Below are 19,425 nucleotides of genomic sequence, written 5' to 3' on the forward strand. Positions count from 1 at the left end.
TTAAGTGACCTCTGAAAGAGAAGTCTACCTAGCAGTGTTCTGACAGAGAAGACTGTTGGTAGGTGACCTCACAAAGAGAAAACTTGCTGTTAAGTGATCTGTAATAAGGAGAAGCCTGTTTATTATGTGAGCTCTTAGAGAAACACTTGGATATTATGTGACCTCATAAAGAGAAACTGGTTGTTGGGTGATCTAAGAAGGAGAAGCCTGTTTGTTACGAGAGCTCTGACAGAAAAGCCTGGTTTTTAGGTGACTTCTGATGGATAAGGTTGGTTGTTATGTAATGTCTGACAGTGAAGACTGGTTGGTAGGTGACCTCGTGAAGAGAAGCCTGGTTCTTCGGTTATCTCTAAGAAGCATTCCAGTGAAGCTTGACTCTAGAGAGGCCTTGTTGTTATGTGACCTCTTTAAGAGAAGACTGGTTGTTGGGTGATCTTATGAGGAGAAGCCCCTTGGTTAGGCGTGCTCTTACAGAAGCCTGGTTATCAGGTTATCTCTGAGAGAGAAGTTTGTTTTTTAGGTCACGTCTCCCATCGGAGACTTATTGTTGGGTGATCTGTAGTCACTGGAAGGCTTGTGGTCAGACGATGTCTGACAGAGAATTCTTGTTAAGTCATGTCTGACAGAGAAACCTGTTTGTTACAGAGCTCTTACAGAGAAGCCTGATTGTTATGTGACCTCATAAAGAGAAGACTGGTTGTTAGGTGACATCCAAAAGAGACGCCTGGTGCTTAGGTGACCTCCAAAAGAGATGCCTGGTGATGAGGTGACTTCTGACAGAGAAGGTAAGTTGTTACATTATCTCTGACAGTGAAGACTGGTTGGTTGCTGACCTCACAAAGAGAAGCGTGGTTGTCAGGTGATCTCCAGTAAGGAGGAACCTGGTAGTCATGTGATCCATAATGAGGGTAAGCCTGGTAGGTTACCTCTGACCGAGAAGACCTATTGTTAGGTGACATCTGAGAGAGACGCCTGCTCATCAGGTTGTCTCTGACAGAGAAGAATGGTTGCTCAATCACGTCTTATAGGGAATACTGAATGTTAGGTGACCTGTAATGAGTGGAAGGCTTCTTGTTAGATGACTTCTCACAGAGAAGTCTTGTCAGGTGATGTCTGAAAGAGAAACCTGTTTAATACAGAGCGCGTACAGAGAATCCTGGTTGTTACGTGACCTCATACAGGGAAGGCTGGTTTTTGGGTGATCTAATAAGGAGAAGCCTGTTGGTTAGGTGCTCTTACAGAAGCCTGGTTATCTGGTTATATGTGACAGAGAAGCATGGTTTTTAGGTCACCTCTTAAAGGGAAGACTGTTTTCTAGGAGATCGTATCAGTGGAAGGCTTGTTGTTAGATGAGCTCTGACAGAGAAGTTTGTAAGGTGATGTGTGACTGAGAAACCTGTTTGTTATAGAGCTCTCACAGAGAAGCTTGGGTGTTATGTGACCTCATAAATGGAAGGATGGTTGTTTTGTGACCTAATAATGAGAAGCATGTTTGTCAGGTGAGCTCTTACAGAGAAGCCTGGTTGTTACGTGACCTCTGGAAGAGAAGCCTGTTTGTTAGGTCACTACTGATGGAGAAGCTTGATTGTTATGTAGTCTCTGACAGTGAAGACTTGTTGGTAGGTGACCTCATAAAGAAGCCTGGTTGTTCGGTGACCTCTAATGAGGCATACAGAGAAGCCTTGTTACAGAGAAGCCTAGTTGTTATGTGACCTCATAAAGGGAAGACTGGTTGTTGGGTGATCTAATAAGGAGATACCTGTTTGTTAGGCGAGCTCTGAGAGAAGCCTGGTTATCAGGTTCTCTCTGACAGACAAGCATGGTGGTTTGGTCACCTCTTAAAGGGAAGGCTGACTGTTACGTGATCTGTAATAAGTGGACGCCTTGTTGTTAGATGACTTCTGACAGAGAAGTCTTGTTGTTAGGTGATGTCTGACAGAGAAACCAGTTTGTTACATGACCACTTACACAGAAGCTTGGTTGTTAGGTGATCTCTGACAGAGAAGCATGTTTTTAAGGTGACATGTGATGGAGAAGCCTGGTTGTGAGGCAACCTCTGACAGAGAAGGCTGTTTGTTAAGGCAGCTCTTAAATAGAATCTTGATTATAAGGTTGTCTCTGTCAGAGAAGACTGGTTTGTAGGTGAACTCATAGAGAGAACACTGTTTTTTGGGTGATCTAAAAAGTAGCCGCCTGGTTGTTAAGTGACCTCTGAAAGAGAAGTCTACCTAGCAGTGTTCTGACAGAGAAGACTGTTGGTAGGTGACCTCACAAAGAGAAAACTTGCTGTTAAGTGATCTGTAATAAGGAGAAGCCTGTTTATTATGTGAGCTCTTAGAGAAACACTTGGATATTATGTGACCTCATAAAGAGAAACTGGTTGTTGGGTGATCTAAGAAGGAGAAGCCTGTTTGTTACGAGAGCTCTGACAGAAAAGCCTGGTTTTTAGGTGACTTCTGATGGATAAGGTTGGTTGTTATGTAATGTCTGACAGTGAAGACTGGTTGGTAGGTGACCTCGTGAAGAGAAGCCTGGTTCTTCGGTTATCTCTAAGAAGCATTCCAGTGAAGCTTGACTCTAGAGAGGCCTTGTTGTTATGTGACCTCTTTAAGAGAAGACTGGTTGTTGGGTGATCTTATGAGGAGAAGCCCCTTGGTTAGGCGTGCTCTTACAGAAGCCTGGTTATCAGGTTATCTCTGAGAGAGAAGTTTGGTTTTTAGGTCACGTCTCCCATCGGAGACTTATTGTTGGGTGATCTGTAGTCACTGGAAGGCTTGTGGTCAGACGATGTCTGACAGAGAATTCTTGTTAAGTCATGTCTGACAGAGAAACCTGTTTGTTACAGAGCTCTTACAGAGAAGCCTGATTGTTATGTGACCTCATAAAGAGAAGACTGGTTGTTAGGTGACATCCAAAAGAGACGCCTGGTGCTTAGGTGACCTCCAAAAGAGATGCCTGGTGATGAGGTGACTTCTGACAGAGAAGGTAAGTTGTTACATTATCTCTGACAGTGAAGACTGGTTGGTTGCTGACCTCACAAAGAGAAGCGTGGTTGTCAGGTGATCTCCAGTAAGGAGGAACCTGGTAGTCATGTGATCCATAATGAGGGTAAGCCTGGTAGGTTACCTCTGACCGAGAAGACCTATTGTTAGGTGACATCTGAGAGAGACGCCTGCTCATCAGGTTGTCTCTGACAGAGAAGAATGGTTGCTCAATCACGTCTTATAGGGAATACTGAATGTTAGGTGACCTGTAATGAGTGGAAGGCTTCTTGTTAGATGACTTCTCACAGAGAAGTCTTGTCAGGTGATGTCTGAAAGAGAAACCTGTTTAATACAGAGCGCGTACAGAGAATCCTGGTTGTTACGTGACCTCATACAGGGAAGGCTGGTTTTTGGGTGATCTAATAAGGAGAAGCCTGTTGGTTAGGTGCTCTTACAGAAGCCTGGTTATCTGGTTATATGTGACAGAGAAGCATGGTTTTTAGGTCACCTCTTAAAGGGAAGACTGTTTTCTAGGAGATCGTATCAGTGGAAGGCTTGTTGTTAGATGAGCTCTGACAGAGAAGTTTGTAAGGTGATGTGTGACTGAGAAACCTGTTTGTTAAAGAGCTCTTACAGAGAAGCCTGGGTGTTATGTGACCTCATAAATGGAAGGATGGTTGTTTTGTGACCTAATAATGAGAAGCATGTTTGTCAGGTGAGCTCTTACAGAGAAGCCTGGTTGTTACGTGACCTCTGGAAGAGAAGCCTGTTTGTTAGGTCACTACTGATGGAGAAGCTTGATTGTTATGTAGTCTCTGACAGTGAAGACTTGTTGGTAGGTGACCTCATAAAGAAGCCTGGTTGTTCGGTGACCTCTAATGAGGCATACAGAGAAGCCTTGTTACAGAGAAGCCTAGTTGTTATGTGACCTCATAAAGGGAAGACTGGTTGTTGGGTGATCTAATAAGGAGATACCTGTTTGTTAGGCGAGCTCTGAGAGAAGCCTGGTTATCAGGTTCTCTCTGACAGACAAGCATGGTGGTTTGGTCACCTCTTAAAGGGAAGGCTGACTGTTACGTGATCTGTAATAAGTGGACGCCTTGTTGTTAGATGACTTCTGACAGAGAAGTCTTGTTGTTAGGTGATGTCTGACAGAGAAACCAGTTTGTTACATGACCACTTACACAGAAGCTTGGTTGTTAGGTGATCTCTGACAGAGAAGCATGTTTTTAAGGTGACATGTGATGGAGAAGCCTGGTTGTGAGGCAACCTCTGACAGAGAAGGCTGTTTGTTAAGGCAGCTCTTAAATAGAATCTTGATTATAAGGTTGTCTCTGTCAGAGAAGACTGGTTTGTAGGTGAACTCATAGAGAGAACACTGTTTTTTGGGTGATCTAAAAAGTAGCCGCCTGGTTGTTAAGTGACCTCGGAAAGAGAAGTCTACCTAGCAGTGTTCTGACAGAGAAGACTGTTGGTAGGTGACCTCACAAAGAGAAAACTTGCTGTTAAGTGATCTGTAATAAGGAGAAGCCTGTTTATTATGTGAGCTCTTAGAGAAACACTTGGATATTATGTGACCTCATAAAGAGAAACTGGTTGTTGGGTGATCTAAGAAGGAGAAGCCTGTTTGTTACGAGAGCTCTGACAGAAAAGCCTGGTTTTTAGGTGACTTCTGATGGATAAGGTTGGTTGTTATGTAATGTCTGACAGTGAAGACTGGTTGGTAGGTGACCTCGTGAAGAGAAGCCTGGTTCTTCGGTTATCTCTAAGAAGCATTCCAGTGAAGCTTGACTCTAGAGAGGCCTTGTTGTTATGTGACCTCTTTAAGAGAAGACTGGTTGTTGGGTGATCTTATGAGGAGAAGCCCCTTGGTTAGGCGTGCTCTTACAGAAGCCTGGTTATCAGGTTATCTCTGAGAGAGAAGTTTGTTTTTTAGGTCACGTCTCCCATCGGAGACTTATTGTTGGGTGATCTGTAGTCACTGGAAGGCTTGTGGTCAGACGATGTCTGACAGAGAATTCTTGTTAAGTCATGTCTGACAGAGAAACCTGTTTGTTACAGAGCTCTTACAGAGAAGCCTGATTGTTATGTGACCTCATAAAGAGAAGACTGGTTGTTAGGTGACATCCAAAAGAGACGCCTGGTGCTTAGGTGACCTCCAAAAGAGATGCCTGGTGATGAGGTGACTTCTGACAGAGAAGGTAAGTTGTTACATTATCTCTGACAGTGAAGACTGGTTGGTTGCTGACCTCACAAAGAGAAGCGTGGTTGTCAGGTGATCTCCAGTAAGGAGGAACCTGGTAGTCATGTGATCCATAATGAGGGTAAGCCTGGTAGGTTACCTCTGACCGAGAAGACCTATTGTTAGGTGACATCTGAGAGAGACGCCTGCTCATCAGGTTGTCTCTGACAGAGAAGAATGGTTGCTCAATCACGTCTTATAGGGAATACTGAATGTTAGGTGACCTGTAATGAGTGGAAGGCTTCTTGTTAGATGACTTCTCACAGAGAAGTCTTGTCAGGTGATGTCTGAAAGAGAAACCTGTTTAATACAGAGCGCGTACAGAGAATCCTGGTTGTTACGTGACCTCATACAGGGAAGGCTGGTTTTTGGGTGATCTAATAAGGAGAAGCCTGTTGGTTAGGTGCTCTTACAGAAGCCTGGTTATCTGGTTATATGTGACAGAGAAGCATGGTTTTTAGGTCACCTCTTAAAGGGAAGACTGTTTTCTAGGAGATCGTATCAGTGGAAGGCTTGTTGTTAGATGAGCTCTGACAGAGAAGTTTGTAAGGTGATGTGTGACTGAGAAACCTGTTTGTTATAGAGCTCTCACAGAGAAGCTTGGGTGTTATGTGACCTCATAAATGGAAGGATGGTTGTTTTGTGACCTAATAATGAGAAGCATGTTTGTCAGGTGAGCTCTTACAGAGAAGCCTGGTTGTTACGTGACCTCTGGAAGAGAAGCCTGTTTGTTAGGTCACTACTGATGGAGAAGCTTGATTGTTATGTAGTCTCTGACAGTGAAGACTTGTTGGTAGGTGACCTCATAAAGAAGCCTGGTTGTTCGGTGACCTCTAATGAGGCATACAGAGAAGCCTTGTTACAGAGAAGCCTAGTTGTTATGTGACCTCATAAAGGGAAGACTGGTTGTTGGGTGATCTAATAAGGAGATACCTGTTTGTTAGGCGAGCTCTGAGAGAAGCCTGGTTATCAGGTTCTCTCTGACAGACAAGCATGGTGGTTTGGTCACCTCTTAAAGGGAAGGCTGACTGTTACGTGATCTGTAATAAGTGGACGCCTTGTTGTTAGATGACTTCTGACAGAGAAGTCTTGTTGTTAGGTGATGTCTGACAGAGAAACCAGTTTGTTACATGACCACTTACACAGAAGCTTGGTTGTTAGGTGATCTCTGACAGAGAAGCATGTTTTTAAGGTGACATGTGATGGAGAAGCCTGGTTGTGAGGCAACCTCTGACAGAGAAGGCTGTTTGTTAAGGCAGCTCTTAAATAGAATCTTGATTATAAGGTTGTCTCTGTCAGAGAAGACTGGTTTGTAGGTGAACTCATAGAGAGAACACTGTTTTTTGGGTGATCTAAAAAGTAGCCGCCTGGTTGTTAAGTGACCTCTGAAAGAGAAGTCTACCTAGCAGTGTTCTGACAGAGAAGACTGTTGGTAGGTGACCTCACAAAGAGAAAACTTGCTGTTAAGTGATCTGTAATAAGGAGAAGCCTGTTTATTATGTGAGCTCTTAGAGAAACACTTGGATATTATGTGACCTCATAAAGAGAAACTGGTTGTTGGGTGATCTAAGAAGGAGAAGCCTGTTTGTTACGAGAGCTCTGACAGAAAAGCCTGGTTTTTAGGTGACTTCTGATGGATAAGGTTGGTTGTTATGTAATGTCTGACAGTGAAGACTGGTTGGTAGGTGACCTCGTGAAGAGAAGCCTGGTTCTTCGGTTATCTCTAAGAAGCATTCCAGTGAAGCTTGACTCTAGAGAGGCCTTGTTGTTATGTGACCTCTTTAAGAGAAGACTGGTTGTTGGGTGATCTTATGAGGAGAAGCCCCTTGGTTAGGCGTGCTCTTACAGAAGCCTGGTTATCAGGTTATCTCTGAGAGAGAAGTTTGGTTTTTAGGTCACGTCTCCCATCGGAGACTTATTGTTGGGTGATCTGTAGTCACTGGAAGGCTTGTGGTCAGACGATGTCTGACAGAGAATTCTTGTTAAGTCATGTCTGACAGAGAAACCTGTTTGTTACAGAGCTCTTACAGAGAAGCCTGATTGTTATGTGACCTCATAAAGAGAAGACTGGTTGTTAGGTGACATCCAAAAGAGACGCCTGGTGCTTAGGTGACCTCCAAAAGAGATGCCTGGTGATGAGGTGACTTCTGACAGAGAAGGTAAGTTGTTACATTATCTCTGACAGTGAAGACTGGTTGGTTGCTGACCTCACAAAGAGAAGCGTGGTTGTCAGGTGATCTCCAGTAAGGAGGAACCTGGTAGTCATGTGATCCATAATGAGGGTAAGCCTGGTAGGTTACCTCTGACCGAGAAGACCTATTGTTAGGTGACATCTGAGAGAGACGCCTGCTCATCAGGTTGTCTCTGACAGAGAAGAATGGTTGCTCAATCACGTCTTATAGGGAATACTGAATGTTAGGTGACCTGTAATGAGTGGAAGGCTTCTTGTTAGATGACTTCTCACAGAGAAGTCTTGTCAGGTGATGTCTGAAAGAGAAACCTGTTTAATACAGAGCGCGTACAGAGAATCCTGGTTGTTACGTGACCTCATACAGGGAAGGCTGGTTTTTGGGTGATCTAATAAGGAGAAGCCTGTTGGTTAGGTGCTCTTACAGAAGCCTGGTTATCTGGTTATATGTGACAGAGAAGCATGGTTTTTAGGTCACCTCTTAAAGGGAAGACTGTTTTCTAGGAGATCGTATCAGTGGAAGGCTTGTTGTTAGATGAGCTCTGACAGAGAAGTTTGTAAGGTGATGTGTGACTGAGAAACCTGTTTGTTAAAGAGCTCTTACAGAGAAGCCTGGGTGTTATGTGACCTCATAAATGGAAGGATGGTTGTTTTGTGACCTAATAATGAGAAGCATGTTTGTCAGGTGAGCTCTTACAGAGAAGCCTGGTTGTTACGTGACCTCTGGAAGAGAAGCCTGTTTGTTAGGTCACTACTGATGGAGAAGCTTGATTGTTATGTAGTCTCTGACAGTGAAGACTTGTTGGTAGGTGACCTCATAAAGAAGCCTGGTTGTTCGGTGACCTCTAATGAGGCATACAGAGAAGCCTTGTTACAGAGAAGCCTAGTTGTTATGTGACCTCATAAAGGGAAGACTGGTTGTTGGGTGATCTAATAAGGAGATACCTGTTTGTTAGGCGAGCTCTGAGAGAAGCCTGGTTATCAGGTTCTCTCTGACAGACAAGCATGGTGGTTTGGTCACCTCTTAAAGGGAAGGCTGACTGTTACGTGATCTGTAATAAGTGGATGCCTTGTTGTTAGATGACTTCTGACAGAGAAGTCTTGTTGTTAGGTGATGTCTGACAGAGAAACCAGTTTGTTACATGACCACTTACACAGAAGCTTGGTTGTTAGGTGATCTCTGACAGAGAAGCATGTTTTTAAGGTGACATGTGATGGAGAAGCCTGGTTGTGAGGCAACCTCTGACAGAGAAGGCTGTTTGTTAAGGCAGCTCTTAAATAGAATCTTGATTATAAGGTTGTCTCTGTCAGAGAAGACTGGTTTGTAGGTGAACTCATAGAGAGAACACTGTTTTTCGGGTGATCTAAAAAGTAGCCGCCTGGTTAAGTGACCTCTGAAAGAGAAGTCTACCTAGCAGTGTTCTGACAGAGAAGACTGTTGGTAGGTGACCTCACAAAGAGAAAACTTGCTGTTAAGTGATCTGTAATAAGGAGAAGCCTGTTTATTATGTGAGCTCTTAGAGAAACACTTGGATATTATGTGACCTCATAAAGAGAAACTGGTTGTTGGGTGATCTAAGAAGGAGAAGCCTGTTTGTTACGAGAGCTCTGACAGAAAAGCCTGGTTTTTAGGTGACTTCTGATGGATAAGGTTGGTTGTTATGTAATGTCTGACAGTGAAGACTGGTTGGTAGGTGACCTCGTGAAGAGAAGCCTGGTTCTTCGGTTATCTCTAAGAAGCATTCCAGTGAAGCTTGACTCTAGAGAGGCCTTGTTGTTATGTGACCTCTTTAAGAGAAGACTGGTTGTTGGGTGATCTTATGAGGAGAAGCCCCTTGGTTAGGCGTGCTCTTACAGAAGCCTGGTTATCAGGTTATCTCTGAGAGAGAAGTTTGGTTTTTAGGTCACGTCTCCCATCGGAGACTTATTGTTGGGTGATCTGTAGTCACTGGAAGGCTTGTGGTCAGACGATGTCTGACAGAGAATTCTTGTTAAGTCATGTCTGACAGAGAAACCTGTTTGTTACAGAGCTCTTACAGAGAAGCCTGATTGTTATGTGACCTCATAAAGAGAAGACTGGTTGTTAGGTGACATCCAAAAGAGACGCCTGGTGCTTAGGTGACCTCCAAAAGAGATGCCTGGTGATGAGGTGACTTCTGACAGAGAAGGTAAGTTGTTACATTATCTCTGACAGTGAAGACTGGTTGGTTGCTGACCTCACAAAGAGAAGCGTGGTTGTCAGGTGATCTCCAGTAAGGAGGAACCTGGTAGTCATGTGATCCATAATGAGGGTAAGCCTGGTAGGTTACCTCTGACCGAGAAGACCTATTGTTAGGTGACATCTGAGAGAGACGCCTGCTCATCAGGTTGTCTCTGACAGAGAAGAATGGTTGCTCAATCACGTCTTATAGGGAATACTGAATGTTAGGTGACCTGTAATGAGTGGAAGGCTTCTTGTTAGATGACTTCTCACAGAGAAGTCTTGTCAGGTGATGTCTGAAAGAGAAACCTGTTTAATACAGAGCGCGTACAGAGAATCCTGGTTGTTACGTGACCTCATACAGGGAAGGCTGGTTTTTGGGTGATCTAATAAGGAGAAGCCTGTTGGTTAGGTGCTCTTACAGAAGCCTGGTTATCTGGTTATATGTGACAGAGAAGCATGGTTTTTAGGTCACCTCTTAAAGGGAAGACTGTTTTCTAGGAGATCGTATCAGTGGAAGGCTTGTTGTTAGATGAGCTCTGACAGAGAAGTTTGTAAGGTGATGTGTGACTGAGAAACCTGTTTGTTAAAGAGCTCTTACAGAGAAGCCTGGGTGTTATGTGACCTCATAAATGGAAGGATGGTTGTTTTGTGACCTAATAATGAGAAGCATGTTTGTCAGGTGAGCTCTTACAGAGAAGCCTGGTTGTTACGTGACCTCTGGAAGAGAAGCCTGTTTGTTAGGTCACTACTGATGGAGAAGCTTGATTGTTATGTAGTCTCTGACAGTGAAGACTTGTTGGTAGGTGACCTCATAAAGAAGCCTGGTTGTTCGGTGACCTCTAATGAGGCATACAGAGAAGCCTTGTTACAGAGAAGCCTAGTTGTTATGTGACCTCATAAAGGGAAGACTGGTTGTTGGGTGATCTAATAAGGAGATACCTGTTTGTTAGGCGAGCTCTGAGAGAAGCCTGGTTATCAGGTTCTCTCTGACAGACAAGCATGGTGGTTTGGTCACCTCTTAAAGGGAAGGCTGACTGTTACGTGATCTGTAATAAGTGGACGCCTTGTTGTTAGATGACTTCTGACAGAGAAGTCTTGTTGTTAGGTGATGTCTGACAGAGAAACCAGTTTGTTACATGACCACTTACACAGAAGCTTGGTTGTTAGGTGATCTCTGACAGAGAAGCATGTTTTTAAGGTGACATGTGATGGAGAAGCCTGGTTGTGAGGCAACCTCTGACAGAGAAGGCTGTTTGTTAAGGCAGCTCTTAAATAGAATCTTGATTATAAGGTTGTCTCTGTCAGAGAAGACTGGTTTGTAGGTGAACTCATAGAGAGAACACTGTTTTTCGGGTGATCTAAAAAGTAGCCGCCTGGTTAAGTGACCTCTGAAAGAGAAGTCTACCTAGCAGTGTTCTGACAGAGAAGACTGTTGGTAGGTGACCTCACAAAGAGAAAACTTGCTGTTAAGTGATCTGTAATAAGGAGAAGCCTGTTTATTATGTGAGCTCTTAGAGAAACACTTGGATATTATGTGACCTCATAAAGAGAAACTGGTTGTTGGGTGATCTAAGAAGGAGAAGCCTGTTTGTTACGAGAGCTCTGACAGAAAAGCCTGGTTTTTAGGTGACTTCTGATGGATAAGGTTGGTTGTTATGTAATGTCTGACAGTGAAGACTGGTTGGTAGGTGACCTCGTGAAGAGAAGCCTGGTTCTTCGGTTATCTCTAAGAAGCATTCCAGTGAAGCTTGACTCTAGAGAGGCCTTGTTGTTATGTGACCTCTTTAAGAGAAGACTGGTTGTTGGGTGATCTTATGAGGAGAAGCCCCTTGGTTAGGCGTGCTCTTACAGAAGCCTGGTTATCAGGTTATCTCTGAGAGAGAAGTTTGTTTTTTAGGTCACGTCTCCCATCGGAGACTTATTGTTGGGTGATCTGTAGTCACTGGAAGGCTTGTGGTCAGACGATGTCTGACAGAGAATTCTTGTTAAGTCATGTCTGACAGAGAAACCTGTTTGTTACAGAGCTCTTACAGAGAAGCCTGATTGTTATGTGACCTCATAAAGAGAAGACTGGTTGTTAGGTGACATCCAAAAGAGACGCCTGGTGCTTAGGTGACCTCCAAAAGAGATGCCTGGTGATGAGGTGACTTCTGACAGAGAAGGTAAGTTGTTACATTATCTCTGACAGTGAAGACTGGTTGGTTGCTGACCTCACAAAGAGAAGCGTGGTTGTCAGGTGATCTCCAGTAAGGAGGAACCTGGTAGTCATGTGATCCATAATGAGGGTAAGCCTGGTAGGTTACCTCTGACCGAGAAGACCTATTGTTAGGTGACATCTGAGAGAGACGCCTGCTCATCAGGTTGTCTCTGACAGAGAAGAATGGTTGCTCAATCACGTCTTATAGGGAATACTGAATGTTAGGTGACCTGTAATGAGTGGAAGGCTTCTTGTTAGATGACTTCTCACAGAGAAGTCTTGTCAGGTGATGTCTGAAAGAGAAACCTGTTTAATACAGAGCGCGTACAGAGAATCCTGGTTGTTACGTGACCTCATACAGGGAAGGCTGGTTTTTGGGTGATCTAATAAGGAGAAGCCTGTTGGTTAGGTGCTCTTACAGAAGCCTGGTTATCTGGTTATATGTGACAGAGAAGCATGGTTTTTAGGTCACCTCTTAAAGGGAAGACTGTTTTCTAGGAGATCGTATCAGTGGAAGGCTTGTTGTTAGATGAGCTCTGACAGAGAAGTTTGTAAGGTGATGTGTGACTGAGAAACCTGTTTGTTATAGAGCTCTCACAGAGAAGCTTGGGTGTTATGTGACCTCATAAATGGAAGGATGGTTGTTTTGTGACCTAATAATGAGAAGCATGTTTGTCAGGTGAGCTCTTACAGAGAAGCCTGGTTGTTACGTGACCTCTGGAAGAGAAGCCTGTTTGTTAGGTCACTACTGATGGAGAAGCTTGATTGTTATGTAGTCTCTGACAGTGAAGACTTGTTGGTAGGTGACCTCATAAAGAAGCCTGGTTGTTCGGTGACCTCTAATGAGGCATACAGAGAAGCCTTGTTACAGAGAAGCCTAGTTGTTATGTGACCTCATAAAGGGAAGACTGGTTGTTGGGTGATCTAATAAGGAGATACCTGTTTGTTAGGCGAGCTCTGAGAGAAGCCTGGTTATCAGGTTCTCTCTGACAGACAAGCATGGTGGTTTGGTCACCTCTTAAAGGGAAGGCTGACTGTTACGTGATCTGTAATAAGTGGACGCCTTGTTGTTAGATGACTTCTGACAGAGAAGTCTTGTTGTTAGGTGATGTCTGACAGAGAAACCAGTTTGTTACATGACCACTTACACAGAAGCTTGGTTGTTAGGTGATCTCTGACAGAGAAGCATGTTTTTAAGGTGACATGTGATGGAGAAGCCTGGTTGTGAGGCAACCTCTGACAGAGAAGGCTGTTTGTTAAGGCAGCTCTTAAATAGAATCTTGATTATAAGGTTGTCTCTGTCAGAGAAGACTGGTTTGTAGGTGAACTCATAGAGAGAACACTGTTTTTTGGGTGATCTAAAAAGTAGCCGCCTGGTTGTTAAGTGACCTCTGAAAGAGAAGTCTACCTAGCAGTGTTCTGACAGAGAAGACTGTTGGTAGGTGACCTCACAAAGAGAAAACTTGCTGTTAAGTGATCTGTAATAAGGAGAAGCCTGTTTATTATGTGAGCTCTTAGAGAAACACTTGGATATTATGTGACCTCATAAAGAGAAACTGGTTGTTGGGTGATCTAAGAAGGAGAAGCCTGTTTGTTACGAGAGCTCTGACAGAAAAGCCTGGTTTTTAGGTGACTTCTGATGGATAAGGTTGGTTGTTATGTAATGTCTGACAGTGAAGACTGGTTGGTAGGTGACCTCGTGAAGAGAAGCCTGGTTCTTCGGTTATCTCTAAGAAGCATTCCAGTGAAGCTTGACTCTAGAGAGGCCTTGTTGTTATGTGACCTCTTTAAGAGAAGACTGGTTGTTGGGTGATCTTATGAGGAGAAGCCCCTTGGTTAGGCGTGCTCTTACAGAAGCCTGGTTATCAGGTTATCTCTGAGAGAGAAGTTTGGTTTTTAGGTCACGTCTCCCATCGGAGACTTATTGTTGGGTGATCTGTAGTCACTGGAAGGCTTGTGGTCAGACGATGTCTGACAGAGAATTCTTGTTAAGTCATGTCTGACAGAGAAACCTGTTTGTTACAGAGCTCTTACAGAGAAGCCTGATTGTTATGTGACCTCATAAAGAGAAGACTGGTTGTTAGGTGACATCCAAAAGAGACGCCTGGTGCTTAGGTGACCTCCAAAAGAGATGCCTGGTGATGAGGTGACTTCTGACAGAGAAGGTAAGTTGTTACATTATCTCTGACAGTGAAGACTGGTTGGTTGCTGACCTCACAAAGAGAAGCGTGGTTGTCAGGTGATCTCCAGTAAGGAGGAACCTGGTAGTCATGTGATCCATAATGAGGGTAAGCCTGGTAGGTTACCTCTGACCGAGAAGACCTATTGTTAGGTGACATCTGAGAGAGACGCCTGCTCATCAGGTTGTCTCTGACAGAGAAGAATGGTTGCTCAATCACGTCTTATAGGGAATACTGAATGTTAGGTGACCTGTAATGAGTGGAAGGCTTCTTGTTAGATGACTTCTCACAGAGAAGTCTTGTCAGGTGATGTCTGAAAGAGAAACCTGTTTAATACAGAGCGCGTACAGAGAATCCTGGTTGTTACGTGACCTCATACAGGGAAGGCTGGTTTTTGGGTGATCTAATAAGGAGAAGCCTGTTGGTTAGGTGCTCTTACAGAAGCCTGGTTATCTGGTTATATGTGACAGAGAAGCATGGTTTTTAGGTCACCTCTTAAAGGGAAGACTGTTTTCTAGGAGATCGTATCAGTGGAAGGCTTGTTGTTAGATGAGCTCTGACAGAGAAGTTTGTAAGGTGATGTGTGACTGAGAAACCTGTTTGTTAAAGAGCTCTTACAGAGAAGCCTGGGTGTTATGTGACCTCATAAATGGAAGGATGGTTGTTTTGTGACCTAATAATGAGAAGCATGTTTGTCAGGTGAGCTCTTACAGAGAAGCCTGGTTGTTACGTGACCTCTGGAAGAGAAGCCTGTTTGTTAGGTCACTACTGATGGAGAAGCTTGATTGTTATGTAGTCTCTGACAGTGAAGACTTGTTGGTAGGTGACCTCATAAAGAAGCCTGGTTGTTCGGTGACCTCTAATGAGGCATACAGAGAAGCCTTGTTACAGAGAAGCCTAGTTGTTATGTGACCTCATAAAGGGAAGACTGGTTGTTGGGTGATCTAATAAGGAGATACCTGTTTGTTAGGCGAGCTCTGAGAGAAGCCTGGTTATCAGGTTCTCTCTGACAGACAAGCATGGTGGTTTGGTCACCTCTTAAAGGGAAGGCTGACTGTTACGTGATCTGTAATAAGTGGATGCCTTGTTGTTAGATGACTTCTGACAGAGAAGTCTTGTTGTTAGGTGATGTCTGACAGAGAAACCAGTTTGTTACATGACCACTTACACAGAAGCTTGGTTGTTAGGTGATCTCTGACAGAGAAGCATGTTTTTAAGGTGACATGTGATGGAGAAGCCTGGTTGTGAGGCAACCTCTGACAGAGAAGGCTGTTTGTTAAGGCAGCTCTTAAATAGAATCTTGATTATAAGGTTGTCTCTGTCAGAGAAGACTGGTTTGTAGGTGAACTCATAGAGAGAACACTGTTTTTCGGGTGATCTAAAAAGTAGCCGCCTGGTTAAGTGACCTCTGAAAGAGAAGTCTACCTAGCAGTGTTCTGACAGAGAAGACTGTTGGTAGGTGACCTCACAAAGAGAAAACTTGCTGTTAAGTGATCTGTAATAAGGAGAAGCCTGTTTATTATGTGAGCTCTTAGAGAAACACTTGGATATTATGTGACCTCATAAAGAGAAACTGGTTGTTGGGTGATCTAAGAAGGAGAAGCCTGTTTGTTACGAGAGCTCTGACAGAAAAGCCTGGTTTTTAGGTGACTTCTGATGGATAAGGTTGGTTGTTATGTAATGTCTGACAGTGAAGACTGGTTGGTAGGTGACCTCGTGAAGAGAAGCCTGGTTCTTCGGTTATCTCTAAGAAGCATTCCAGTGAAGCTTGACTCTAGAGAGGCCTTGTTGTTATGTGACCTCTTTAAGAGAAGACTGGTTGTTGGGTGATCTTATGAGGAGAAGCCCCTTGGTTAGGCGTGCTCTTACAGAAGCCTGGTTATCAGGTTATCTCTGAGAGAGAAGTTTGGTTTTTAGGTCACGTCTCCCATCGGAGACTTATTGTTGGGTGATCTGTAGTCACTGGAAGGCTTGTGGTCAGACGATGTCTGACAGAGAATTCTTGTTAAGTCATGTCTGACAGAGAAACCTGTTTGTTACAGAGCTCTTACAGAGAAGCCTGATTGTTATGTGACCTCATAAAGAGAAGACTGGTTGTTAGGTGACATCCAAAAGAGACGCCTGGTGCTTAGGTGACCTCCAAAAGAGATGCCTGGTGATGAGGTGACTTCTGACAGAGAAGGTAAGTTGTTACATTATCTCTGACAGTGAAGACTGGTTGGTTGCTGACCTCACAAAGAGAAGCGTGGTTGTCAGGTGATCTCCAGTAAGGAGGAACCTGGTAGTCATGTGATCCATAATGAGGGTAAGCCTGGTAGGTTACCTCTGACCGAGAAGACCTATTGTTAGGTGACATCTGAGAGAGACGCCTGCTCATCAGGTTGTCTCTGACAGAGAAGAATGGTTGCTCAATCACGTCTTATAGGGAATACTGAATGTTAGGTGACCTGTAATGAGTGGAAGGCTTCTTGTTAGATGACTTCTCACAGAGAAGTCTTGTCAGGTGATGTCTGAAAGAGAAACCTGTTTAATACAGAGCGCGTACAGAGAATCCTGGTTGTTACGTGACCTCATACAGGGAAGGCTGGTTTTTGGGTGATCTAATAAGGAGAAGCCTGTTGGTTAGGTGCTCTTACAGAAGCCTGGTTATCTGGTTATATGTGACAGAGAAGCATGGTTTTTAGGTCACCTCTTAAAGGGAAGACTGTTTTCTAGGAGATCGTATCAGTGGAAGGCTTGTTGTTAGATGAGCTCTGACAGAGAAGTTTGTAAGGTGATGTGTGACTGAGAAACCTGTTTGTTAAAGAGCTCTTACAGAGAAGCCTGGGTGTTATGTGACCTCATAAATGGAAGGATGGTTGTTTTGTGACCTAATAATGAGAAGCATGTTTGTCAGGTGAGCTCTTACAGAGAAGCCTGGTTGTTACGTGACCTCTGGAAGAGAAGCCTGTTTGTTAGGTCACTACTGATGGAGAAGCTTGATTGTTATGTAGTCTCTGACAGTGAAGACTTGTTGGTAGGTGACCTCATAAAGAAGCCTGGTTGTTCGGTGACCTCTAATGAGGCATACAGAGAAGCCTTGTTACAGAGAAGCCTAGTTGTTATGTGACCTCATAAAGGGAAGACTGGTTGTTGGGTGATCTAATAAGGAGATACCTGTTTGTTAGGCGAGCTCTGAGAGAAGCCTGGTTATCAGGTTCTCTCTGACAGACAAGCATGGTGGTTTGGTCACCTCTTAAAGGGAAGGCTGACTGTTACGTGATCTGTAATAAGTGGACGCCTTGTTGTTAGATGACTTCTGACAGAGAAGTCTTGTTGTTAGGTGATGTCTGACAGAGAAACCAGTTTGTTACATGACCACTTACACAGAAGCTTGGTTGTTAGGTGATCTCTGACAGAGAAGCATGTTTTTAAGGTGACATGTGATGGAGAAGCCTGGTTGTGAGGCAACCTCTGACAGAGAAGGCTGTTTGTTAAGGCAGCTCTTAAATAGAATCTTGATTATAAGGTTGTCTCTGTCAGAGAAGACTGGTTTGTAGGTGAACTCATAGAGAGAACACTGTTTTTCGGGTGATCTAAAAAGTAGCCGCCTGGTTAAGTGACCTCTGAAAGAGAAGTCTACCTAGCAGTGTTCTGACAGAGAAGACTGTTGGTAGGTGACCTCACAAAGAGAAAACTTGCTGTTAAGTGATCTGTAATAAGGAGAAGCCTGTTTATTATGTGAGCTCTTAGAGAAACACTTGGATATTATGTGACCTCATAAAGAGAAACTGGTTGTTGGGTGATCTAAGAAGGAGAAGCCTGTTTGTTACGAGAGCTCTGACAGAAAAGCCTGGTTTTTAGGTGACTTCTGATGGATAAGGTTGGTTGTTATGTAATGTCTGACAGTGAAGACTGGTTGGTAGGTGACCTCGTGAAGAGAAGCCTGGTTCTTCGGTTATCTCTAAGAAGCATTCCAGTGAAGCTTGACTCTAGAGAGGCCTTGTTGTTATGTGACCTCTTTAAGAGAAGACTGGTTGTTGGGTGATCTTATGAGGAGAAGCCCCTTGGTTAGGCGTGCTCTTACAGAAGCCTGGTTATCAGGTTATCTCTGAGAGAGAAGTTTGGTTTTTAGGTCACGTCTCCCATCGGAGACTTATTGTTGGGTGATCTGTAGTCACTGGAAGGCTTGTGGTCAGACGATGTCTGACAGAGAATTCTTGTTAAGTCATGTCTGACAGAGAAACCTGTTTGTTACAGAGCTCTTACAGAGAAGCCTGATTGTTATGTGACCTCATAAAGAGAAGACTGGTTGTTAGGTGACATCCAAAAGAGACGCCTGGTGCTTAGGTGACCTCCAAAAGAGATGCCTGGTGATGAGGTGACTTCTGACAGAGAAGGTAAGTTGTTACATTATCTCTGACAGTGAAGACTGGTTGGTTGCTGACCTCACAAAGAGAAGCGTGGTTGTCAGGTGATCTCCAGTAAGGAGGAACCTGGTAGTCATGTGATCCATAATGAGGGTAAGCCTGGTAGGTTACCTCTGACCGAGAAGACCTATTGTTAGGTGACATCTGAGAGAGACGCCTGCTCATCAGGTTGTCTCTGACAGAGAAGAATGGTTGCTCAATCACGTCTTATAGGGAATACTGAATGTTAGGTGACCTGTAATGAGTGGAAGGCTTCTTGTTAGATGACTTCTCACAGAGAAGTCTTGTCAGGTGATGTCTGAAAGAGAAACCTGTTTAATACAGAGCGCGTACAGAGAATCCTGGTTGTTACGTGACCTCATACAGGGAAGGCTGGTTTTTGGGTGATCTAATAAGGAGAAGCCTGTTGGTTAGGTGCTCTTACAGAAGCCTGGTTATCTGGTTATATGTGACAGAGAAGCATGGTTTTTAGGTCACCTCTTAAAGGGAAGACTGTTTTCTAGGAGATCGTATCAGTGGAAGGCTTGTTGTTAGATGAGCTCTGACAGAGAAGTTTGTAAGGTGATGTGTGACTGAGAAACCTGTTTGTTAAAGAGCTCTTACAGAGAAGCCTGGGTGTTATGTGACCTCATAAATGGAAGGATGGTTGTTTTGTGACCTAATAATGAGAAGCATGTTTGTCAGGTGAGCTCTTACAGAGAAGCCTGGTTGTTACGTGACCTCTGGAAGAGAAGCCTGTTTGTTAGGTCACTACTGATGGAGAAGCTTGATTGTTATGTAGTCTCTGACAGTGAAGACTTGTTGGTAGGTGACCTCATAAAGAAGCCTGGTTGTTCGGTGACCTCTAATGAGGCATACAGAGAAGCCTTGTTACAGAGAAGCCTAGTTGTTATGTGACCTCATAAAGGGAAGACTGGTTGTTGGGTGATCTAATAAGGAGATACCTGTTTGTTAGGCGAGCTCTGAGAGAAGCCTGGTTATCAGGTTCTCTCTGACAGACAAGCATGGTGGTTTGGTCACCT

This window comes from Manis pentadactyla, chromosome 4 (assembly GCF_030020395.1).
Source record: "Manis pentadactyla isolate mManPen7 chromosome 4, mManPen7.hap1, whole genome shotgun sequence".
Lineage (NCBI taxonomy): Eukaryota > Metazoa > Chordata > Mammalia > Pholidota > Manidae > Manis > Manis pentadactyla.